The following is a 26,681-nucleotide window of genomic DNA, read 5'->3' on the forward strand; positions in this document are numbered from 1 at the left end:
AGACACTCAGATTGATATCCACTAGAAGATATATGGTGTCACAAGAAAAGTAGAAATCAATTTCAGCTATTCTCAAAGGACACTTAACCTTTAAATGTCTTTGATATCATTAAATAGCTTTTTGTGGTATGCACATCATTTATGATATGCAAATCATTTGCTTCTTTAAGAGCGCTGATGTCATAATATATACAGTATGAATCATGTATATTTATTTTGGGGTTAAATAAGTGAAGAAAAGAAGCAGGTGTCCTTTTTGTCCTGTACTTTTATTCAAAATTTTTTATGCTATATATTTTTGTGAATTAATCACTAAATAGAACTACTGAAGTACTGTAGAAATTGTTCACAAACCACTGGCAAACAAAACGTCACAGTATTGCAGCAGGGAAAACAGCAGATTTTAGACAGATTTGGGTCTGGGAAAATCGATCTCAACGGTCCTGTTTATAGGTTTGTCTGACATGCGCTGCTGGTGCAGTCAGACAAACCTTATTTGTCTTACAAGTGGCAAATTCGAAAGGCTGAAATGTTTGATTGGAGTGTGCTCTGAGTGATGGCCAATCTTACAGCACTCATCATTCTGACCTTAAGGAAAACAAAGACTTGTTACATGTAATGTAAGCATCCAGCTATTCTATACGAGCCTGAGTACAGCATACAAGTTTTATTGTGTATCAAAGTAATGCCCACATCAAGCAGAGAAAGCCTTATTTTACTGGCCATTATGGGAGGAAGTGGCTGCGCTGGGCAGTTTATGAGGCCGTCACAATGCCTGTATCATTTTCATTACTGTTCATTGTTGGCTGATTTGCGGTGCATGGATGCCACTGGTAGGGTGCCCTTGTTCTCGGTGGCCACTTACACACTTCACATATTTTTACATGTTCTCTCATCTGGTGAAAGGGCATGGACATAAGCAATGCATAGCTGCTGCCTGCAATATTCAGGAGTGCTGTCAGTGACAGCACTTTGCAATGACACCACTTTAGTTCTGTAGGAGCTAATGTGGATATCAATAAATATTTCCAAAAAAGAGTGCACTATCACATTGTACATGGCTATGTAAACTTACTTCTGAAATTGAGCTAAAAATCACAAATCAAAAATCTTTGCTACAAGATTTGGCAACGCAGGCTAGTCTATGCATCTAAAAATGGCATCATTGCTATCACGCAATGTATAACAGCTACCAATTTGTCCAGTACAAATAGAGCAGAGAGAGGTACTGAATACATAAATGGAAACACACCTTGCGAAAACTAAAAGTGTATGGCAGCAAAGTTATTTAGTGTCTTATGAGTCTTTCACTTGTAAGCATGAGGAGGGAGAGAAGGAAATATCACCTTCACACTGCAGCTTGACACACTTAGTTATCAAAAAAGGAACAATGAGCCAGATAGTGGGAGAGCAAAGAAGACAGACACAGATAGAGAGAGAGAGAGAAAGAAAGACTGTAAAGGATGGAAATGCATTAAGCATAAGCTACTTTCACTCTCAGGAACTGAGTGACTAACAGGCTTGAGAGAGACAGAAAATGATTGAGAGATGGAGAATGAGAAGGAAAGAGAAACAAGTAGAACAAACAAAGAAACAGAGAGACATTTCTGCAAGACTATTAGTGTCTACTAGTGGTCAAATAACACACTAATTTCACATTTCAATATGTATTTTGGTTTTCATGATACATTTTCCATACAGAAGTAAAAAATAAAGTTCAGTAAGGACCATTTCATCAAAGAAAATATTTTGTTTCCATTTGCGGTAATTTATGTTTGGCGGTAAGGGACCTCCCGGGCAGGGAGAGCAACAGTAAGACCCCCCAAAGGGTACAGAACAGTGCAGCTATCAGTGAAAACAAGCACAACATTAAGTAAGTCTAGCACAGCATGCAGAAAGAGTTGGAGTGGAGGCAGGCTACAAAGTGGCTTGCAGAGGAGCGGAGAGAATGGGCAAACTAAAACAGCTCAAATAAGCACCCTGACGAATTTAGACAATGTATGTGTAATGATTTAAACAATTGAACACAGGTTTCCCCTGACAAACATAAAGAGGAAGTAAATAAATTTGCACAGCTTTTAACATATTAAGCGCAAATTTAGGCTTACAGAATCACAGAACTAATTGGGCAACAACACTGATGCGAATCAATCTATCAACAACATTCACTTTAGATTAAATGATTCGTAAAACAGTGACATAAGTCCATTTTTGTAAACAGTGAAGAAAAGCCCATGTCACTGGATGCCAATCACACCACACTCCGCTTGGATAAAATCACTACCAGCAAGATGCCACAATGGTGACCCTTTGGACAGTAAAACGTCAACTTGCACACATGCTGTCCTGCCACACTACAGACACATTCTCACATTCTCTGTTTAAAACCCACTCCAGGCAGCCAAGTGCACCTGGCATGTTTCCAGAGACACAAACAGTTTACAAAACATACCAATTTCACAACCAAATGAATAAAACCCTTACTTTCTTTAGCATGGTTAAGGCATATCTATCCTGTTGCGCAGACTGTGCTAAAAAGAAACTACTATGCGCAGCCATATTGCTACTACTCTTTCATGCCTTAGGCTACCGTACATATGGAATTAGCGTACCATACCATAAATATTCTACCTATTACACATGTAATATCATTCTGCAGTAGTTATTTACAGTGGTATGACTCTGTTCTGACAGCAGGAGAAAAACTCCAAAACAACAATTCCAGGCAAATCACTGGCACATTAGTGTGTGTTGTGAGCAAAAGGGGGGCTAACAAAGTATACAGAGCCTGTGCCATGATCGGGTGCCCACTGCTCGCCAGCCTTCTGGACTGGTCTGACCACCATGGAGCTTCTCGCTGTACAACGCTGTGCAAACCTCACCTGCATGAACTGACCTTTCTGATGATACTGCTGCTGCTGCACAGCCTCAAACTATTAATTATAACCATTGCTTCGCCAGTTTTTCCCAGTTTCTGTATTGTAATATTTTATACTAATGTTGTTTGCTTTCTGGAGTCAACCAGAGGAGGATGGGTTACCCTTTTAAGTCTTGGTTCCTCTCAAAGTTTCTTCCTCTTGCTCTTAGGGAGTTTTTTCCTTGCCACAGTCACCACTGGCTTACTCATGTGGGCTTGGACCCAAATTATTCTTTAAAGCTGCTTTGTGACAACGCCTGTTGTAAAAAGCACTATATAAATAAACTTTGACTTAACTACAGAGAAACAGATGAACGGTAATTGTAAATGTATTACAAAATACATCTACCTATAAGATAGGGTAAGGAGACACACACACATACACACACACACATAAATTCAAACTTTTGTGGTTGTTTCTTTCTAGGCATGTTTTTTATAAAACGGTAAAAATTATTTTCATTTATGTCAGTGTGTTTGATATTACAAGTACATTTTACAGCATAAAACCAAACTACACTTGATTAACATGCATATTGTGAGACATCCAGTGTCTACCCCTCTATCTCAGCTGTCTGTAATTTCAGTCCAACTTCATCTCTCCTGGCCTACATTCACTCGGTTGAGTGCTTGTGTGTGTGAGTGAGCAAGTGTGTCCATGCAATAGCGTGTTACTCAGCCATGACTGGTTATTAGAGTCAAGAGGACTCATGGCGGATCACTGCATGGCGATCTGATTGAGTTGCACACACACCACCTGCTCCTTCTTCACTGGCGGACTGGGAACAAACCCACTTTACTTTCAACAACATGTGCTCCACAGCTCCACTGACACCCGAGTAAGATGGGGCTACATTCAAGTCAGAGTGCACATCACTGTCCCTCATCATTAATACAACACACCAGGTACTAATGTCAGCTATACAGCTACCACCCACGTGCATTATTAAACCTCAGATGTCTCATAAATAGTTAGGTAAAAGGCGCAAGGGTAGGACAGATGTTTGTAAAATTATTTTAAGTAATAGAAAGAACAGTAAATCGAAGTATAAATAACCAGGCCTCGGTGAGAAAACGATGAAAATCAAGCAATTCTGACATCAATTATGCTTGTTTGAGCCATTTTCAAAGAATTTAGGATGCTGTTTCTTTAATACAGGATAAGCAGCAAAGGCTTGAACTTGCTGCTTGTTGCTTTGGTACACTAGGCAACAAAATGCAGAAGAAGTCTAGTCATTCACTCACAACAGCACAAACAAGGAAAACATTCAGCAGAATTAGCTAGCAAGCTGTGTTCAACACAAGAAGGCCTTGATGTTCATTAAATGCTAATTCACTTTAAGTCCTACCTAAAGTCTCCTGAAGTTTCAAAATGAAATTGTTCCATGTTGACCATTCTCAAAGTTCTTACATGTTGGAACATTCTTAAATTGTACATTTTGATATACAACCCCATTTACAAAAAAGTTGGGATGCTGTGTAAAATGTAAATAAATGTAAATACAAACAGAATGCAATGATTTACAAATCTCATAGACCCATATTTTATTCACAGTAGAACATAGAACCCATATCAGATGTTGAAAGTGAGACATTTTACCATTTCATGAAAAACATTAACTCATTTAGAACATGATGGCAGCAACACATCTCAAAAAAGTTGAGATGGGGCCATGTCTACCATTGTGTAGCATCCCCTCTTCTTTTAACAACAGTCCGTAAACGTTGAGACCAATTGCTAAAGTTTTGGGAGAGGAATGTTGTCCCATTCTTTTCTGATGTAGGATTCTAGCTGCTCAACAGTCCTGGGTCTTCTTTGCTGGATTTTTCGTTTCATGATGCAAAGATTTTCTACTGGTGAAAGGTCTGGACTGCAGGCAGGCCAGTGCAGCAGCTGGACTCTTCTTCTGCGAAGCCATGCTGTTGTGATGGATGCAGTATGTGGTTTAGCATTGTCTCGCTGAAATATGCAAGTGCAAGTTGTTCTAAAACCTCTATATATTGTTCAGCACTGACCGTGCCTTTCCAGATGTGTAAGCTGCCCACGCCATAGGCACTAATGCAACCCCATACCATCAGAGACACAGGCTTCTAAACTGTGTGCTGATAACAAGCTGGTTCCTCTCCTCTTGAGTCTTTCGTATTCTTTCGAATTCTGATTCATCTGAACATCAGAACAGTTCTCCATTTTCCTTCAGTCCATTTTAAATGAGCTTTGGCCCAGAGAAGACGGCAGCATTTCTGGATCGTGTTGACATATGGATTCTTCTTTGCATGATACAGCTTTAACTTGCATTTGTAGATTGCACGGGGAACTGTTTTCACAGACAATGATTTCTGGAAGTGTTCCTGAGCCCATCACTGATTTTCAGTAAAGATTTTGACTGTTTTCAGTGCAGTGCTGTCTGAGGGCCCCAAGATAACAAGCATCCAATATTGACCGTTGGCCTTGTCCCTTGAGCACACGGATTTCTCCAGATTCTCTGAATCTTTTGATGATATTATGTACTATAGATGGTGGGATATCCAAAGTCTTTGCAATTTTACATTGAGGAAATTTTTTCTGAAATTGTTCCACAAATTTTAGATGCAGTTAGTTGCAAATCCCAACTTGAGATGCGTTGCTGCCATCAAGTTCTAAATGAGTTGATGTTTTTCATGAAATGGTCAAGTGTCTCACTTTGAACATCCGATATGTGTTCTATATTTTATTGTGAATACAAATATGGGTCTATGAGACTTACAAATCATTGCATTCTGTTTTTATTTACATTTATTTACATTTTACATAGTGTCCCAGTTTTTTTGGAATTGGGGTTGTATATATCATATATATCATGATAAGATTTTCAGTCACATTGCCCAGCCCTTAGGAGGTAAACTTAAATGTCTGCATGCCTCATCAGAGACATAAATTCACTACGCACACAGTGTCAAGTTTTAAAATAGCACAAATCTAATGACCACCAGAGATAGCCCAGACTACTCTTCATTTAAATAGTCAACAGTAGATGATATAAAAGAGAGATTTTACCATTTTTAGTGCTTGGATTGCCATATGGGAGCTGTATGACAAAGCATTTACATGCTAGGGGCATGCACACCATTTGAAATAGCTTTAAAACAACAAATGTGTGCCGGACTGCATCACAGCAGGTAGGAAATACAAACATATATTCAGTACATGCACACACACATCAACACACATACTCCAACAGTGTGCCAGGAAGCATGTGGAGAAAGTGAGTGCACTGGTCACAGGTCTTTAATGGGGTTTGATCTGCTAGAGACAGGTGCCACAGGCACTGCCATTTTCTTCACGCTCCCCTCCAAGACTAAGTGAAACTACAGTTCATAAAAGACAGACAAAGAGTACATGCGAGCAAGCAAGAGATAGAGAGACATAGCAAACAACAGAAATGCTGTGTCTTAATTTGATACTAATAACTACTACTTTTAGGTATACACAATAAAAAGTAATGGTTTTAGTTCACTTCATTCAAATGCATACATCATAGCCTTCTGCCAACCACAAATATTACACTTTTGTAGAAAAATATGAATTTACATTTATCATGGTGAAACTAATACGCCACACACTACATGGCCAACAGCATGTGGATGCCCAATCTAATTACAGAGTTTCGATATTTCTGCCAGTGCCCACTGTTAACAGGTATACACAATCAAGCAATCTCCACAGTCAAACACTGGCAGTAGAGTGGGTCATACTGAGGAGCTCAGGGACTTTGAACATTTCTGCTCTGCTAGATCTACTCCGGTCAACTGTAAGTGCTATTACTGTGAAAAACATCAGCTTAGCCAGAAAGCATGAGACCATGCGAACTTACAGAGCAGGGCTGCTGAGTGCTGAAGCATGTAGCTTGTAAAAATTGCCTATCCTCTGTTGCATCACTCATTACAGAGTTCCAAACAATGAAGCAACATCAGCATAAGGACTACCTACCAGAATGCACAGTGCCAACAATCAAGTCTGGTAAAGGAGGGATAATGGTCTGGGGCTGTTTTTTATGGTCTGGGTTAGGCCTCTTGGTTCCAGAAAAGGGTAATGTTAGTGATACAGCATAGAAAGACATTTTAAACAATTATGTGCTTCCAACTTTACAGCAACAGTTTGAGGAAAGCCATTTCCTCTTCCGAGATGACTGTGCTCCTGTGCATAAAATGAAGTCTATAAAGACGTTAACTTCAAATCATGCCTTCTAGTCCAACATCAGTGCTTGACCTCACAAACGCTGTTTTGATCGAATGGGCACAAATACCCACAGACACTCTCCACAATGTTGTGGAAACCTTTCCCAGAAGAATGGAAACTGTTACAGCCACAACTGGAGTGGGGGTGGGGGGGTGTGACGGTCAGGTGTCCACATACTTTTGGCCATAAAGTATACATACAGAGGTTGTATCTTGTTGACTTTGACGATAACACCTTGAGCACTCATCTATTGTGGACTCTAAGGTGGCTGATGAGTCTGATTTTGGAACAGCATGGATGTTCACAGTGGGGACACATTCCAGTCCTGTTATATCAGACACTGCTATTGTTGTGGATGCCTTTCGTCAAAAACAGGTAGAATTACTGGTTTGTATACAAAAGAGAGAAAGAAGCACCCCAGTGTCAACACCAACGCATAGATATAGTCTTTCCTCACCCCTCTGTTTCGCTCACACTCCAACCATTCTAACTCAAATCACAACTAGCTCTCCCTATGCTGTCACTGTCACAAATACGAGCATATAAATATGTGTACCAAGAGCCACTAGACACAACAAAAACAAACAAACACATACATCCCAGCCACCAACCACAGAGACAAAAAAGCAAGAACAGTACTGCAGACAGTGCTGTGTTTCAATCTGCTCTGGAGGATGAAGGCAGGGCCATGCAGAGATCGCAATTGCATCTCTCTTCTGTGTCAATAAAACTTGTTCAATCGCACCACAATCATCTTGCTGTTATTTCTCCCTCTCTCCAAGCAAGTAAAAATAGTGGAGGACAGCAGTCAGCAGGCAAACACATAGGTGTGAGATGATAGATCCAAAGCATACTAATGAGGGGTTGATGTTAGATACTGGTTAGGTACGTGAACTCGGCCATGTACGTGTTTAAGCATGAAAGACTTGAATCTAAAAGTGTTCAACCATTTAATATCTAAGATTCAATATTTTCAGACTCTATAAAGAATAATAGATATAATTCTTTTTTTATATTTCTTAATTTCTTTAAATGTATATATTTACTTTCTAATTGGAGACAAGCTATTCAAGTTTTGTTACTGAAGAAACCATACACATTCATAATATTTCATTTTCATTTTGTACACTTTGCCATTGTCAAGGCATGTCCTGTGCTCCAACAGAACACATAAATATGTAAACGTAGTTCATCAGGACTACTACATGCATAAATCACAATCAAAAAAGACAACCTTCAACCAGACAGTCACTAAGCTACACTGATCATCTCCTACTGCAATATCACTATGAATCAGTGTGCCAGTGTGACAAAGTGTTTGCACGAGCCAGAGGGCCATGACAAGAAATCAAAACCTGAGCAAAGTCAGAAGGAATTAAATGCTTCATTCTATCCAAATGAAATCTTTAACGATCAGCAATTGTGAAGAAAAGAAGGAAATAAGCATCACAAAGGCCGTTTGACTCAAAAAAAGAACAGAGAAAACAAAAGTAGAGTTTAAAAACAGTTCTGAAAGGGCACAATGCCCTATAAGATCTCTATGGAAACAACTGTTTTGAATGAGTATGAATGTAGGAGAGGTTGTCCTTGGGGAACATTGTTATTCAGAGGGAAGCTGAATGCTCAGAAAGAGAGGGGTAGTCAAGCAGGAGAAACAGGACATCACTGGGTCCATGTTCTGGAAGTGGAGTTCTTCAGGATGCTTTAAGTGACAATGTAAGTCAACATCCCCAGTTGCTCACCTAAAAACACTTATTCTCTACATTATATCTTTGGGTCAAAAGATTTTAACAGATTTTTTAAGATTTTAAATTATTTTAAACTGTAAAATCATTGTTCACCTACAACCTTTGAAAATAAAGATGAATGTTGTAAATCATACCTAAAGTATTTGTGTCTACTTATACAGGTATGCTTGTGCTTGTAATTTCAGGCCTCATGGACTATGGTTAAAAATGAGAGTCTAGCTAACACTAGTCTATTTACAATTTTTTTGCTGATTAACAGATATACAGACAAATATACAGATACACAGATAGATGGTGCTATATCTAAAAAACACTACTATACATTATTATTATTATTATTATTAGACAAGAACCATGATAAAAACATACATATACATAATCTGTACTATGATCTAGTCTGAATCTGGTTACAAAAAGACTTTAAATTCTAGAACAGCATATCTGTACCACATATGCCCTGATGATTAAGACTATATGAAGTGTGTAGAGTGCTTTATTATTGTTCAGAACATATTTAAAAAAAAAATTTCATACTGTCTGTTTAATGACAGTGACTCACACAAAAGCTGAATTCCCATAGTGTCTTTGGCTGCTAAAACAGAAAAGATGATTTAGCTTGGTAGTACAAAACTGTGGTTGTCTAGCTGAAGCTGCCCTGTACATGCAAGTCTCAGTCTTGCGTTAAATCCCAGTCACAAAGACATATCAGGAGACACTCTGGGGTCAGTCGAGTCAATCGAGGACCACCGCAACCTCGCGTGACCCCATGATGATTGCATGGTAACCTCTGTCACTGCAGGGAGCTCCGCGAGTCACAAAGCTCTTCTTTAGACAAAGGGCAACATCTAGCCCCAATTCCCCTAAAGCCTGATGCTGTAGGGAATGGAGAGCAAAGACGAAATGACCTCTGACATCACTGACGTAAAGGTCAGCCTAGCAGGTTCACGTCATGGAGCCACGGAGCCAGATCATGCAATAGACTAAGCTAATGAGGTGTAATAGTTGGTCTAAATCTGTCTTTTAATAATGAATGCAATTTTCAGTGTATATTGACAATATCCATGATGTAGTAAAAAAAGTGTGATGCAATTTATCATAATAATTATAACGTGTGTTTGGTTTGCTAGGGCTTCTCACAAGCATTGCATTAATGCATAAGTCAAGTGGAATGTGGCTTTGTATAATGCATGGTATAGGCTACTCTGCTGGCAAAGGCTACACAGAAGCAGGTGGTTTGTTATTAATCTTTAGCTGGGGGGAAACAACTGGAGGCTTTCACTTTTTAGTAAAACATATTGTGTGGTGCATTTCTCATATGCAAAGGCAAAAAAGTTTTATAGTGAGGAGAGCAGGTGCAACCTTTAAATCTGGGTTAGAGGTTTCAAACTTTGTTTTATTTTTCCCTCTTTGTGGCCGTGCTGCCTGCTCTGCAATCCACTGACTGAGGAACTCTTTTCCATCTGCCTCCTCAATCGATGGCTACTCCTTTACTCTCACCTGCAATCTCACCATAAGACACTGACCACTCCACACAAACACACACTCTCCCTCTCTCTCAAAAATCCAACCTGTTCAATGCTCAACAACTATAATAATACGTAAAACACGTGAAAAAACACGTAAAAAACTGCCACTCAGCCAACCATGTAGTGGACCAGTGCTTTCATAACTGACAAATTCAGAGGATCTCATATTTTATATATAACATTTTGTGATTTTGACTGTTTCTCATAAAACGTTTTGCGAAACTGATCAGCTGTTTAAAAAGATGATTTAATGTCAATAAGCAGGTAATGGCTTGCCAAGGTTTTCATGGAATTCAAATTTCCCCCTACCCCAAACATAGTTAATGATGTTTCATCCAAAAAAGTTGGGACACTGTGCAAAATGTTAATAAAAACATGACACGCAAATCATTTAAACCCTATATTTAATTAAAAATAGTACAAAGACAACATATTAAATGTCAAATGTTTGTTTTTATAAAAATTGGATTTGATGCCAGCAACACACTTCAAAAAAATTGGGACAAGAGCATGTTTACAACTGTGTTTCATCACCTCTTCTTTTAACAACACTCTATAAGCATTTGTGAACTGAGGAGACCAATTGCGTTAGTTTTAAAAGTGAAATGTTTTCCCATTCCTGCTTGACAGCTGCTTAACAGTTCTTGGTCCTTCATCATATGTTTTGTTTTTACAACACGCAAAATGTTTTCATTGGCTGACAAGTTCGGAATGAAGGTAGGCACACGGAGTCTAACCATGGAGCCTTGCTGTTGAAATATGTGCAGAATGTGGTTTGGCATTGTCTTGCTGAAATAAGCAAGGCCTTCCCTGAAAAAGACATCGCTGTGGCAGCAGGCGTTGTCTCTGTGTTCACAGATAGTGATTTTGGGAAGCGTTCCTGAACCCTGAGATTTCCTCTACAGAATCGTGTCTATTTTTAATGCAGTGGCACCTGAGGGCCAAAAGATCATGCCTAGCCAGTACTGATTTTCGACTCTGTCCCTTGCATACAGAGATTTCTCTGGATCTCTTCTAATGATATTATGTACCGCAGGTGATGAAACCAAGTTCTTCGCTATTTTACGTTGTTATATATATATATATTGGCTACATTTAGGGTAAAAGAAAGCCGTGTAAATTAGATTTTTCTCTGAACTATCCTTTTAAGCAGAGTTTTACATATGCACTGTGTACTACAGAAGGTACCATGATAGAATATTAAAACTGACATGTAAGTAGAAGAAAATATCAATTCATCATTTTCTATAAGTGCTAATAAATAATTAACTAGCCATAGCCTAACTGATTCACATATTAATGCCAAGGCGCTGAAGATTCCCTAAGTACATAGAAGTGGCGCGCACACACACACACACAGTCATACACACATGCACAGAAGATTAATGGGGCAGTGGCTCCCTGTGCTCCAGATGCAGACAGAAGAAGCAGCTGGGTTCTAGCAGAGCTCTCTGGCACTAGTGACCTAGCAAGGAGGCCATAGAGGCCCATTCAGAAGCCTACTGAGAGCACACTGATGCACCGGAAGAAGCATCATTCATCACACTACTTTCTCTGTCTTAATGGACACCTGAGAACCAGAGGAACAAAGGACACACACATGCAGAAAAAAACATTCCTGGTTATCTGGTGCGTATTTAATTGTATCCTTTTCAGTTAAAATGGCCAATTTATATACATTTCATACATAAGACTGTTGGTATGTACCACTTAGATTCAATAAAATAATAATAAAATACATAGGTCAATGAAAAACTTTTCAGGTTGGAGATTTGGTAAAAGAAAGCAAAATAAAGCTTCTTGAAATAACTGACAACATACCATTAATTTGATGACTATTTCCTGTCATTTACTGAGCATGCAGAAATACAGCAAACGACTGGGTTGTTTCTTTGTGCTCAGAGGTTTGGCAGTTGATAACATGCTTACAACTGAATTTGGCTTAAGTTTATCATTGCACTGTAACGTGCAGGCTTCAGAATCTGTGCTCAGTTCTTTTAAATTGGATGAATACTCGATTACAAATGTTAAAAAATAGTTAAATGATTCTATATGTGACTTGATTATCGTTACCCAAAGTCAGTTTCTAAAACAATGTAAAAAAATAAATGGAAAAACTAGAAAAACTGATCAGAACTGTGAGACCAGTTCAGAGACAGCTGCAAAACCATGGTAACATGAACAAGTCCACGGCAGCAAGCAGTAGATTATTTTAAAACCTTATCAAGTTTTTATTTTCTGCTTTTAATACATGTGAAATATGTAATTACAAAGACCAGCTGGCATGCATTATGCCAAGCAATGTCTACTGCAATATCCCTTTGTTAGAAATACTCTGCTTCAGCTCTGTTTTTTTCACCATATGCATGCACTCAGTATTATGCTTAATACGTACGTGCACCAAATTATTATTGCCCCTTACTGGGCTGGGCTGGCATGCTTAGGTGAGCATTTTCTCATGTGGACAGTTTAATGCTGCTGGTGTAAATGAAGCTTTTTTAGAAAACAAAAGAAAAAAGAAATGAGAACAAGGCCTTAAAGACCTCACTCTCTTGCTCATCTTAAATCACTCCCTTTCAATTGACCTATGCCCATATTCTCAGAGATAAAATGGCTGACAAATACATAATTTTTTTTATCCACTCATCCGTCCATTCACTCATTCATGCATCCATCTGTCTAGCTTTCTTTTCGTAGAATCCACTAAGTTGGCAGCAAAACTCAACGAAGGAAGATGTTGTGGTATTTCAAACTCCTGAGGCTACAGGGAGAACAGTGAAAGGGAGAATAAACAGAGAAAGAAAAAGCAGTGATGATCGGTGGATGATCCACGGGCGGCATTTAGGCTGCAGGCTCACTTGATGTGACATTTCAGCGATGGGCGAAAACAATGGCATAGTCAGCTTCCCTACTGAAGTCCAAAGCAAATGGAAAGTGCTTGGCCTGGGGTGGGGACAAAGCAAAGGAAACTACTGTGTGCGTGTGAGTGTGTGGGTGTGTGTACGTATGTTTGTCCCCAAAAGGTATGTTCACAGCGGTGATTCTGTGCCTCGCAGGCCGGCAGAAGGAAAGGCTGGTTTAGTCACTGCCCATCACTTCACAACTCATTAGTGGCTATCTCTAAACAGTGAATGAGTCAGCACTGGGAGGAGTAGCCCTGGGCCTATGTCTTTCAGCCTCTTCATCCTCTTCCATCTCCTCCCCATCGTTCTGCTCTTTAGCATGCCACAGAAGAGGGAACAAGGGTCTCTGTAGTGACCTATAAAAACTACCAGGAAAGTTCCTCCCAAGTACCGCCACAGATTCCGTCACGATATCCACAGTCCAAAGGCTTCAAAAGGGAAAAGACCACAGTCTAGAAGGGGGTAAAAGTGCTTGGATGCATCACAATGCACTAATCTAGAAGTGATAATTCAGCTGCATCATTGATGTAATTTTACAGTAAAGCACTAAGCCACAAGAGGCCCTGTGTTACAGTGATTCCAGAACAGATTAAATTTGGAGCAAAACGAGGAAAAATCACTGTAATATGACCCTGAGCATAGTTTTTACATTACTGCAACAAAATACAAAATGCTAAAATACACTAACATTACACCAATAAACAATTTATAACCAACAATATTCAAAACAAACAACTCTTCTGCCAAGCAATGTAGTTCATTAACAGGGGGCTGTGGTTGCCAATAGGGATGATAAGCAATTTTGGGAAAAAAAATGATTAAATTAGGGTAAACATACCTAGAACAGTTTTCATTTACACCAGAAAGAATAGATAAAAGAATCCAAGTATGACCATTTTTTGTTTGTTTGTTTAACGCAAATAGGCTATTAACCAGCATCTTTATCATTGAGAATTGTGGCACACTGAGATTTGCTAGAATAAAAATGACTTAATTGCTGTTACTACTCCATGGATTTATTTCTTCTTCCTCTTTGTCTTTTCCCCACGTTCTCAGTGTTAAAAAAAAGTGCATTGGATTTGATGTGAAGCTGATTAGTGGTCCTAGCCCTAGTTGCCAAGCAACACAATGCATAAAGATTAATGAAAAAAATGTATTGGAATAATAATTTCTAATACCTTAATTAACGGTAGTAATTTACCCACACCCCCTCCCTTTTAACTGACAAATATAAATTAACTTCTTAACAAAAAAGGTGCATTGGTTTTATTGTCTATATTCCTTTACTTGTGAAGAGTACTTCAGTACAGCTCCAGTCACATTTGTGTATTCAGTGTATTTTCAAAATAATTCTGAACCGTAACAAAAAAATCAAAGTGTGCTGAAGAATAATAACGGAATTGCTGTACAGTAAAAGATTGAATCCCTAGAGTCAAAAGAAGAAAAAACAGGCTTCCAGTGGGTAAAGACACTAACAAAAATCAAAACTCTGATCCCTCCAAGATGATTCAGAACATCTGAGAACATTCTGATGCACACTGTACAAAAGGCAGATGTGCAAATATAATCCACATAATGGAGTCTGAGGGATTATTAAGTACTACTAACGGAGAATGGGAGGGGAGCGAGGGTGGTCAGCGGCCATCCAGCAGAAGTCGAACAGAGAGGTACATTAGGAGGCGGGTGGCCACCCACGCACACTGGCTTGTTTATTTCTCGGCTGTCTTTTTTCATTTTGCAAAGCAAGGAAGAAAATTGGTCTGTATGTTGCAGTGAATTTGCAGCTTGCTGATTCTCAAGCCACCTGTAGGCTGAGTGAATTTTTCATTGGGAGGTGGCGGAGGAGGTAAAATGAGGTAAAAGCTTAGGGATCAGTGCTGTATAATTCATGACAATGGTACTCAGAGGGACAGAGGATAGCTGGCTGGGAATTCTCTCTTCGAGGCTATTTCACCTCAAGGAAGCGACATCAAACTGTGATGAGAAGCTGAAAACTGAATTCAGTACAACAAATTCTTTTCACTGTGTCATTTATTTCAAAAGTAAATTATCTAAAATTATACTCAAATCTGTAATGGCGATTATTATAATGTGGGTCCTTGAATATTTGGACATGTGACTCGAACAGAATCATTTTCACTCAAAAGCTTATTAGCTAGCTAACTGTATGAGAAACATCTGGGCCCTATTTGTGAAATTACCCTAGCTAGGCTACATATGAAGGTCTGTCTTTAGCCTTGCCAAAAGGAAATTTGATTGTTAGGTTGGACAAAATCAAGTTTTGTAAAGCCCTGGCTAACGTTAACAATAATGCAAGCCAACGTTTACTTCTGAGTGTTAGCTGTATGTTCCTGAGCTAATTACATTGCTAATGACACACAGCATTCACTTAAGATTCACGTAAATGATTAATTTAAACAAAATTACAATTGTGTTAAATGATTTCTACTTCTGAGCAGTTGAATGCACCATGCATGGGATTTTTGGTAAAATTATACAACACCATTTCCAAAAAAGGTGGGGCGCTGTGCAGAATGTAAATAAAAATAGAATGCAATGATATGCAAATCATGTTAACCATATTTTTAAAAGAAAATACTACAAAGGCAACATATCAAATGTTGAAATTGAGAAATTTGTTTTTTGAAAAATATATGCCCATTTTGCAGCACGGTGGCGCAGTGGGTAGCGCTGTCGCCTCACAGCAAGAAGGGCCTGGGTTTGATTCCCAGCCGGGCGACCAGGGTCATTTCTGTGTGGAGTTTGCCTGTTCTCCCCGTGTCTGCGTGGGTTTCCTCTGGGTACTCCGGTTTCCTCCCACAGTCCAAAAACATGCAGTCAGGCTGATTGGACACGCTAAATTGCCCCTAGGTGTGTGTGTGTATGTCTGTTTGTCTGCCCTGCGATGGGCTGGCGACCTGTCCAGGGTGTATCCTGCCTTCCGCCCAATGACAGCTGGGATAGGCTCCAGCACCCCACCGCGACCCAGAAGGATAAGCGGTTTAGATGATGGATGGATGGATGGATGGATGCCCATTTTGAATTTGATTCCAACAACACGTTCCAAAAAAGCTGGGACCGTGTCATGTTTACCACTGTGTTTCATCTCCTCCTCTTTTAAAAACACCCTGTAAGTGCTTGGGAACTGAGGAGACCAATTGCTGTAGTTTTGAAAGTGAAATGTTTTCTCATTCTGGTTTGATATAGGATTTCAGCTGCTCATCGGGGTCTCCTTTGTTGTATTTTTCATTTCATAATGCGCCAAATGTTATCAGTGGGAAATGATGGTATACTCCTATACTATCATGAATACTGGCTTTTGAACTGTGCACTAACAACAAACTGAGTGATCTTTAGCCCGGTGTCCACGATTTCCAAAAAGATTTTCAAATGTTGATTTGTCAGACCACAGGACACTTTTCCACTTCACCTCAGTCTGTTTTAAATGAGCTTAACTTGCATTTGTAGATGCAGTGATGAACTGTGTTCACAGGCAGTGATTTTCAGAAGGGTTCCTGTGCCCATGCAGTGATTTCCACTGTAGAATCATGTCTGTTTTTAATGCACTGCTGCCTGAGGGCCCAAAGATCCTGGCCAGCAAATACTGGTTTTTGGCCTTGTCCTTTGCATACAGAGATTTCTCCAGATTCTCTGAATCTTTTAATGTTATTATTTACTGTAGATGATGAAAAGCAAAAGTTCTTTGCTATTTTATGTTAAGAAATGTTATTCTTGAATTGTTGCACTATTTGATCGTGCAGTCTTTCACAGAGTGGTGAACCCCTCCAAATCTTTGCTTCTGAAAGACTCAGCCTCTCTGGGATGCTTTTTTATATCCAATCATGTTACGGACCTGTTGCCAATAAACCACAGGTCTTTTTTCTTTAGCATGACACAACTTCACCAGCCTTTTGTTGCCCCTGTCCCAACTTTTTTGGAACGTGGTGTTGGCATCAAAATCAAAATGGGCATATATGTTTCAACAAACAATTAAATTTCTCAGTTTCAACATTTGATATGTTGTCTTTGTACTATTTTCAATTAAATATAGGGGTTAAATGATTTGCACATCATTGTATTTTGTTTTTGTTCACATTTTGCACAGCATCCCAACTTTTTTGGAAAAGAGGTTGTATTACCTTTCTATTCTAATGCACAGTTATGTAACTGTAACATTATGTGAATGCTGATTATGTGAATCTCTTCAAATTAATTACTTGCTACTCCTTGTGTAACCGTTAAAATGGGTGTAACAGTGATTCGTATATCAGTGTGCTAGTTCTACTTCAGACAGATATTTTCAGCCCATGTTGTAATTCTTATTTCTTTGCTGGGCAACATGATTAGATCTAACCTATTTAGTGATTTCCCCTGCAAGTTCTCCCTGTCAATGGGTTTGGTGATGGCTTAACATAATTTTTCATGTAAGTAAAGTGTAGAACTAGAATGAGAAACAGCCGAAGTCAGGTGACGACTAATGCAGACTTCTTCTTAAACATTAGCATTGGTCCTTTTACAACACCTGTGTATCATGGTTCTGTTTGCATCAAGCAGTCCACTACCTTATCCAACATACTAATAGGGTGAAAAGCATTGTAGCCGAGATGTGTGCCTACCTACATTAAGGCCCCACATTGAGGTAGCTGCAGTGAGTGTACTCTATTCATTTAAGGTGGCATTACATTAAATCTTTAGACACCACTGATGAATGCGCTAACAGAAAATATGACCGAAAGGAGTGCTTATATGAAAAGGAGCCAGCAAGCCCTCAATGCTCACATTGTTCAGCTAGTGGAACAGATTTGTGTCTCTGCAATATAATGAGATTTCTAAAGCAGTCGAGCCACTACTGCTTGTGGGAGTGGCTGGAAAGCTATACGTGTCTATTTGAATGGTGAGTGTCAACATAATTTGATTCCATTGTTCTTTTGTTCAGGCCGCAGAATCTGATATCAATTGTAATACTCAGACCTTCAGCATTACAAAGACAATTCTATTTTCCTCCTTTTTTTGCCTTTCCTGACAGGAGAAAATCGCTCTTTTTCAACCATAAGAAATAAAAAGGATAGAACAATACCAAGACAGGAACTAAATAAATAAAGTAGCGGTACCAAAGCTAAAAAGCTTCAAGTAAATAAAACGTGCCTGAGTGCTTGTTGCGAGTTACACACAATTAACTTTTATTACATTCTTAAAAAGGGGTTCTTCGAAACAAAACCACAGAAGAACCACTTTGGTTTCATCAAGAACCTTTCAATGGACGGTTCCTTAAAGAACTATTTCTCAATCAACATGGGGTCTGTTTACTGGGAGAGTCTTTTCCTTGGCGCAAGTTGGAAAAGAGCCCCCTTACTGTGGAGAAATGTGCATGCGTAATACCCTGCTGGAAAGAACCCATATTTGTAGGCTATTAAATCAGCAAACTATTTATGGTACAAACTTTCTTTGATTTTTCTCAGATTCTACAAGTGAAGTAAGATCTGTTTTTGAAACGTTAATGTGGCTTTTAATTTCAACTTTATAGGCCTCTCCTCATTCAAAGGGACAGGAGCCTGGTCTTGTATTACTATAAATAACTGCCAAGGGACAGGAGCCTGGTCCTGTATTACTGTAAATAACTGCCAAGGAATGTTGCTAAGGTGGCTGCTGATGAACAAACTGTAAAATCTTTAACCAAATCACAGAATGTGTGCGGTTACACGCACCTACACACTAACCCCTCTTACAAATCATGTTGCTAATGCCCTGCTCATCTTGCGTTTTTCATGTTCTTTGCTCTTTCCTTTGCTTTCTCCAACTTTGTTGCTCCCTCTGCCTCACCCCATGAATTTTAAAGGGGTTCAGCAAATGGAGGACAGCCGCATCCATGTGGAGAGGAAATTTTCCCTGGCAGCTATGCTCACTCCTACAAGGAAAGAGCATCTCTTCCTGAGAGTTCAACACGACACACCCATCAGCAAGGAGGAAGACTTAGAGGCGAGAGAGGCAGAGAGAGAGAGAGAGAGAGAGAGAGAGAGAGAGAGAGAGGGAGTGAAGGATCAGAGCTTCACACACCTCTTGCAGTCAGACAAGAACAAAACCTGCATTATTTATTTATGTTCATTTCATGTGTGCAGACAAGCATTTGTGCATGTACACTACAGGCCAAAAGTATAAAAGTAAGTAGTGATTTTTCAAGTTTCAAAGCAGTGATTTTTTTACACAACACAACCTATTAATATTTATAAAAATATGAAAGCAGTGATTTTTTTACACAACACAACCTATTAATATTTATAAAAATATGAAAGCAGTGATTTTTTTTACACAACACAACCTATTGACATCTATTTTAACCAAAGTTTCTCAGAATAATTCTACTGGATTGCAAAAGTATGCATTACTTTGTAAATGTATTATATGGGAAAAGCCATCTTGCTCTTTATTGATGCTTTCTTACACCGACCAGTTTTTAATACATGGAGGAAATATGTTTAATTTGAATTTGTCTAATGTGTAATTTGAATCTTAATTTGTGAGTCAGGTAGATATGATTAGGCCTGCAATAAAAGTCTTCCTTGCTGCTCATGAGTGGCCCAAGTATGTTAAGCTGTCCAACAACAGTGTTAGCGGCAGTTCAAAAAGATGCAGTGGTTTGCTTCTCATGGCTTGGAGGAAGCACATGCAAGCTTTCACCCTACCAACCCGGTAGCACTATAAGACAGGAGGAGAGCTAGCTATATATATATATATATGTGTGTATGTATGTATATATATATATATATATATATACACTGCTCAAAAAAATAAAGGGAACACTCAAATAACACATCCTAGATCTGAATGAATGAAATATTCTCATTGAATACATTGTTCTGTACAAAGTTGAATGTGCTGAGAACAAAATCACACAAAAATCATCAATGGAAATCAAATTTATTAACCAATGGAGGTCTGGATTTGGAGTCACACACAAAATTAAAGTGGAAAAACACACTACAGGCTGATCCAACTTTGATGTAATGTCCTTAAAACAAGTCAAAATGAGGCTCAGTATTGTGTGTGGCCTCCATGTGCCTGTATGACCTCCCTACAACGCCTGGGCATGCTCCTGATGAGGTGGCGGATGGTCTCCTGAGGGATCTCCTCCCAGACCTGGACTAAAGCATCCGCCAACTCCTGGACAGTCTGTGGTGCAACGTGACGTTGGTGGATGGAGCGAGACATGATGTCCCAGATGTGCTCAATCGGATTCAGGTCTGGGGAACGGGCGGGCCAGTCCATAGCTTCAATGCCTTCATCTTGTGCAGGAACTGCTGACACACTCCAGCCACATGAGGTCTAGCATTGTCCTGCGTTAGGAGGAACCCAGGGCCAACCGCACCAGCATATGGTCTCACAAGGGGTCTGAGGATCTCATCTCGGTACCTAATGGCAGTCAGGCTACCTCTGGCGAGCACTGACTCCCCGCACCATTACTGACCCACTGCCAAACTGGTCATGCTGAAGGATGTTGCAGGCAGCAGATCGCTCTCCACAGCGTCTCCAGACTCTGTCACGTCTATCACATGTGCTCAGTGTGAACCTGCTTTCATCTGTGAAGAGCACAGGGCGCCAGTGGCGAATTTGCCAATCCTGGTGTTCTCTAGCAAATGCCAAGCATCCTGCACGGTGCTGGGCTGTGAGCACAACCCCCATCTGTAGACGTCGGGCCCTCATACCATCCTCATGGAGTCGGTTTCTAACCATTTGTGCAGACACATGCACATTTGTGGCCTGCTGGAGATCATTTTGCAGGGTTCTGGCAGTGCTCCTCCTGTTCCTCCTTGCACAAAGGCGGAGGTAGCGGTCCTGCTGCTGGGTTGTTGCCCTCCTACGGCCTCCTCCACGTCTCCTGGTGTACTGGCCTGTCTCCTGGTAGCGCCTCCAGGCTCTGGACACTACGCTGACAGACACAGCAAACCTTCTTGCCACAGCTCGCATTGATGTGCCATCCTGGATGAGCTGCACTACCTGAGCCACTTGTGTGGGTTGTAGAGTCTGTCTCATGCTACCACGAGTGTGAAAGCACCACCAACATTCAAAAGTGACCAAAACATCAGCCAGAAAGCATAGGTACTGAGAAGTGGTCTGTGGTCCCCACCTGCAGAACCACTCCTTTATTGAGTGTGTCTTGCTAATCACCAACGATTTCCACCTGTTGTCTATTCCATTTGCACAACAGCATGTGAAATTGATTGTCAATCAGTGTTGCTTCCTAAGTGGACAGTTTGATTTCACAGAAGTTTGATTTACTTGGAGTTATATTGTGTTGTTTAAGTGTTCCCTTTATTTTTTTGAGCAGTGTATATATATATATATATATATATATATATATATATGTGTGTATGTATATATTTATATATATATATACACACACACTCTTCCAATCTTGTTTTTTACAAAGTGTTACATCCAAGTTGCTTCCAAAACTCAGGTCTGTCGTGAATGTTTATGTGTGTGTTAGAAATATCTCAGAAGCTCTGAGCTCAGAGAGAAGAACCTAGTTGTAGCCACTTAATAACACAGAGTAGTTACCAGTACAAAATATTACATCCTCTACGTTTTTTGTTTTGTAATCAACACATAAGATGTGCATGAGCAAACTCAGATCGCATTCTCTGCACTGTCTCTAAGTAACGATTTGCCATTTTTAAAATCTGATATCTAACAAGCAATGTTATGATTTCAGTGTCACAAGCTTATGTTTCCTTGTACAGCAGCAATGATTTTATGCATGCATTTGTCAGGAAGAAGATCCATGAATTTGTCAAAAAAGTTCCTTGTAAAGTAAAGCAGTTTTTTCTCTCCCTTCACAAGCATGCTCATCTAACTGTGAGATTATTTCCAGAAGCTATCAGCCCTGTTCGGCTCCCTGAGGGTTCCACAGCTTGACATCTCATAGCTGTTTCTACATCTTTTCTCTTTAATTTTCTGGACACGCTCGTTTTTCGGAAGTGATTGGCGCTGCGATGCCGCTACTTGTCCCTCTGAGGACAATCAAGTCAGAGGTAGCCAGGTTCTTTCTATTGCGCTTTTCCAAGTGCAACTCTCCTATTTAAAGCCGCAGACTTGGTGACTAGTTTGCTGGGCTCTGTTGCCATGACAACCAGGGATGTAAAATATCCATAGTACAAATATAAAGCACACACACACACACACACACACACACACACATATATATACATATATTTATTATGTATCACACAGGGTGTTCCAAAAATCAAGAGGCAAATGTCACTTGCCTGTCAGAAAAAATGCTAAACACACAACTTGAAATGTTCATAGACGTCTTCCGCAGAGGAATCAGATGTGTCGGGCAATCAGACAAATGTGAGATGCCGGACTGCACATCTTCAATGCCTACTAAATGAGGGTTGCCCATCATTAGACCTCTACAAACACAAGATCAGATATAAATGTATTGTGCATTCATAGGCTAAACAGTAAAGCCCTATTTGAGCTGTTTCAGTTTTACCAGGGGAGGTACTGCAATTTAAGTGACTGCCAATAGATCTGTAATTTTAATACAGTATTAATCTACAGGGTCTGTAGTTTTTACAAGTCTGCTAAGCAAAAATTCCAGAACAAATTACCTTCTATAAGCTCGCTCAGTAAAAGTAGTCCTGTTCAAATCAAAAATCACAGTAATGTAATAACAAAACTGGGTAACAGAAAAATTCATTGTATATTACCTCCACTGAAATCCACGCAATTTCAGTGTATATTACCTCCAATATGCTACGATAACGCACCACCCCTTCGAATAGCTGTTGATAATGGGAGTCAGACTCCTCGTCCAGTGGTTGATGTGGGCTATTTGGGGTAATTTGGGGGAAAATGCACAGATCCCTTTTCCCGTACAAATCAGTCAGTCAAATCACACACAAATTACATTAACTTCTCTGGTAAAACTAATCCAGCTTGTCTAGGGCATCACAGAATTAGCATCATGTTGTGTAGCATCATGATTCTGAAAGACAGGCAATGATGGTTGAATTTCTATGGAATCTACACCTTATTTTAAAACATCACAGGAAGAAAGAGATTAATATCACCAACAAAGCACTTAATGCTAGCAATCACATCAGGTGAGTTTAGCACTGCTGCTAGACTCTGACGTATCTCTCTGACTGATACAGGAAAAACCCTGCAGACAATCACATTGGACTTATGGCTCTAGAAAAAACTAGGATAGTGTGATATTAGTCTACAACCTTAACCTTTAAAGAGGTTTTTGACAGCTGTACACCATGTACAAAAATGGTTGTTTAAAAAACATCCATTGAAAGGTTTTTTTAAGGAACCAAAAGTGGTTCTTCTTAGGTGTTATGCAAATAAAGTGTATTAATATTACTTTAAAGAATCCTTTTGTAGTCCTTTTGTAGGCCTACAAAGCTTAACATAAAAGGTTTACTGATGTATTACATATAACTGCATTAGCAGTACAGGCCTACAGTATTTCAGTAGAAATAATTCAGTTAAAAATTACACTGAACTCTAAACGTCACTATATTCCAAACACAGCACGATTTAATTTTAAAATTATTCATAATAAAACATAACTTATTTTAACTGTTTCTGAGTGCCAGCCGAGAGGAGGGCGGGCCTAAAACCTATGTTACTTCTCTGCAAAAGCAGAGACTGCCCCCCTCAGAGTTTAGTGCTATGGTAGTTGTGTTCTCTCTGACCTTTTTTGTTTGGCAGAGCTAAAACCCAAAGAAGGCGCCACTATCATATCTGTACACGGGCATGGTGAGCATATGGTGAAATGTTTATTATTCTTTAGGGAGCACCACGCAAAACCCCATAAATCATCACTGGTTCTAATGGGCTGGGCGCAGGGCGCTGGCTAATGATCCTGGAGCTTGGCCCGCTCTCCCTTTGGCGCTGGCCTTCTTGGAGACCTTCCATGCCGGCTCCTGTTGAGGGGGATGAACCCCACATCTTTGTGGTGTCAAGAGGGGCTGAGGCAGACGAACACAGAGCGGACGGCAAGGCAGATGGACGCAGCAGGGAGAGTTGTGGGAGATAGATGTAGTGCTAAGGCCGTACACGTAGCGCAGAAGGGCATTAATGTGTCATGAAGCAGAACGGCACATCCCCTACAGACTGACCTGTTCGGAGCTGAAGCCCTGCGTGGTGCATACGAATGGGCAAAGCTTTGCCTTGTCTACTGCTCCTTCTGACATTGGGGAAGGAGAGGGTTTATATCTAGTGTACTTTTTTTCCTTTCTTTGGTGCTATGATGAATGCACTGCACAGAACACTGTTAGAAGCGCATTTACAGCTAACATATAGAGCACACGTATGATTTTCCTCACAACAGGAGCTCCGAAACACTACACAAACCATCACCACATGTATCAGCCTATGGATTTTATACATACCATGATATAGGCTACTAATTCTTTAACACCCCTGTACTGCACATACAGTTCCATTAAATTAAATTCAATTTTGATTATGAAATGCTTTTTACAAAGTAGCCTGACAGAAATCTTAGCCCACATTTACTTAGGTCCTTACACTCTGGGCTTGTTTTCATCTATTAACCTTAAGGCTAACTATTCAGTAACTACTAAGAACTATTCAATAACTACTATGAAACTAATGTATAACATCTACGGTTATTAGAATGAGGGAAGAAAAGTCTAGATTTGCCGACAGGTCTTTAGAGTTTAAATGAATAGCCAGACCAAACATGCTAATGGCTAAATATTAAAACAAAATAACCACAAATTAGCATAATGTAGCATAATGTTACTTGGTAGATATTTGCCTTAATTTGCTGTTACACAAAGATTTATGTCTGAACTAACTAAAAGTTTTAGAAAAGGAGATTTGTATAAAACAGAACAATCAACAACAACAAGTGCACGCTGCCAAAATCACAACCTTTAAAATAGTAGAGGCTCACTACATGGGAGTACAGCTATAACTAGTGTATATTAGACACCACTACATGCATCACTTTCTTCGAGACACTAAACAATGCATTTCCAGCCCAAAAGTCAAATAGGGTGAGGAGGACTTTTAAGTGCAATTAAGACAGGTGAACAGCTACTGTAATGCTGTGTTCTAGTAAGTCATTAGGCCCTCTCCAGTCATTTACCAGAAGCACTTGCCTGTATGCGCTCCAGCAGGGCCAAAACAAAAGCCTAATTTGGAGACATCTTAAAGGAATTATGGGATAATATAAAAACATTCGCCTGAGTACCTGGCAAACCTAATTTACAATTACATGTCATTTCCCTGAGGAGAAAAGATTGTAAATGTTTTTCAGTATTTGGTTAAGAAGACAAAAAAAGGAAGGGAAAAATCTGAAGAGAATCATTTCTTGAAAAAAAAAGGACACATAAAATTAGAAGAGTGATGTAGAAACCAGAAAGGAGAGTCAGAAGCTTTGTGCCCAGTGACTGTACTTTTCAATTTGGACATGCTTTTTTCCAGTACATGCGCTCCAACACGATTAGGCTTTTTAGTTAGCAGACCAGGGACTGCCATAATCAGTTAAAAATTTAGATTCCAGGTTCTGAAACCCATTAGCATAAGCCTACTTCTCTTCTTTCAAAGTTTAAGACTCAAACCAAGTGATTAAAAAGAATTCTAATATCAAGTCACAGCAAGGGGGCTGCCCTCCGACCTTGCAACCACAGTAGCTTTACAAAACCTTAGGCTTGCATTTGCTGAGGCATTTAGCCACCTGAAAGGCTTTTTGTTTGAGATATTCATCACCCTTTAAGGCTCACTGGAGGGGTATAAGCACATCTGTATCTTAAAATGCAGCTTAGCACTACTGCACGGGATTTAACTAACTCTGTTAAAAAGGGAGAGAGTCAGCAAGGGCGGATTTATAGAGAGAGGTGAGAAATGATGTCAATCCATCACTGGGAAGGAAGTGGGGGAAGGTATCAATGGGCCGTAGTGAGACCATTAGCAGTCTCGCTTTAGTGGTCTTCCATTACCTGTAAAGATGGTGTTAAAACTGTATAAATCTTCACCAGCTCTCTATCTAGAGACCTAAACCTAGACTACATGTCTGCATAGAGAGAGAGAGAGAAGAGAGTGAGTCAGTGATACAGATTTTGATTAACAGTGCAAATTCAGTTTTCCATGATGTGCCCTGTAATGTCCTGTGCTTCCCATCAGTTAGCACTTCTTCTTGTGAACGTGCTAAACTTACTAAGATGAAACACTGAGCAATTAACTGATCTGAATATTGATTTAAGTGTATTAAGAACATAATTATACCCCTTTATTTTGTACTGATAGTGTTTGCACTTTGTCACTTTAACTGAGCATTCAGCCTCAGAGAGCCTCCTCAAGATCCGACTGCAATCTAATATTCTG

General features: G+C 39.7%; 1 protein-coding gene across 3 annotated transcripts in view; it reads right to left on the bottom strand.

The window, feature by feature from the left end:
* ctnna2 (catenin (cadherin-associated protein), alpha 2) overlaps positions 1–26,681 on the bottom strand; it is a 550,144-nt gene that overhangs the window by 380,686 nt on the left and 142,777 nt on the right. The window lies entirely within an intron of this gene.

This window comes from Colossoma macropomum, unplaced genomic scaffold, assembly GCF_904425465.1.
Source record: "Colossoma macropomum unplaced genomic scaffold, Colossoma_macropomum, whole genome shotgun sequence".
Classification (NCBI taxonomy): domain Eukaryota; kingdom Metazoa; phylum Chordata; class Actinopteri; order Characiformes; family Serrasalmidae; genus Colossoma; species Colossoma macropomum.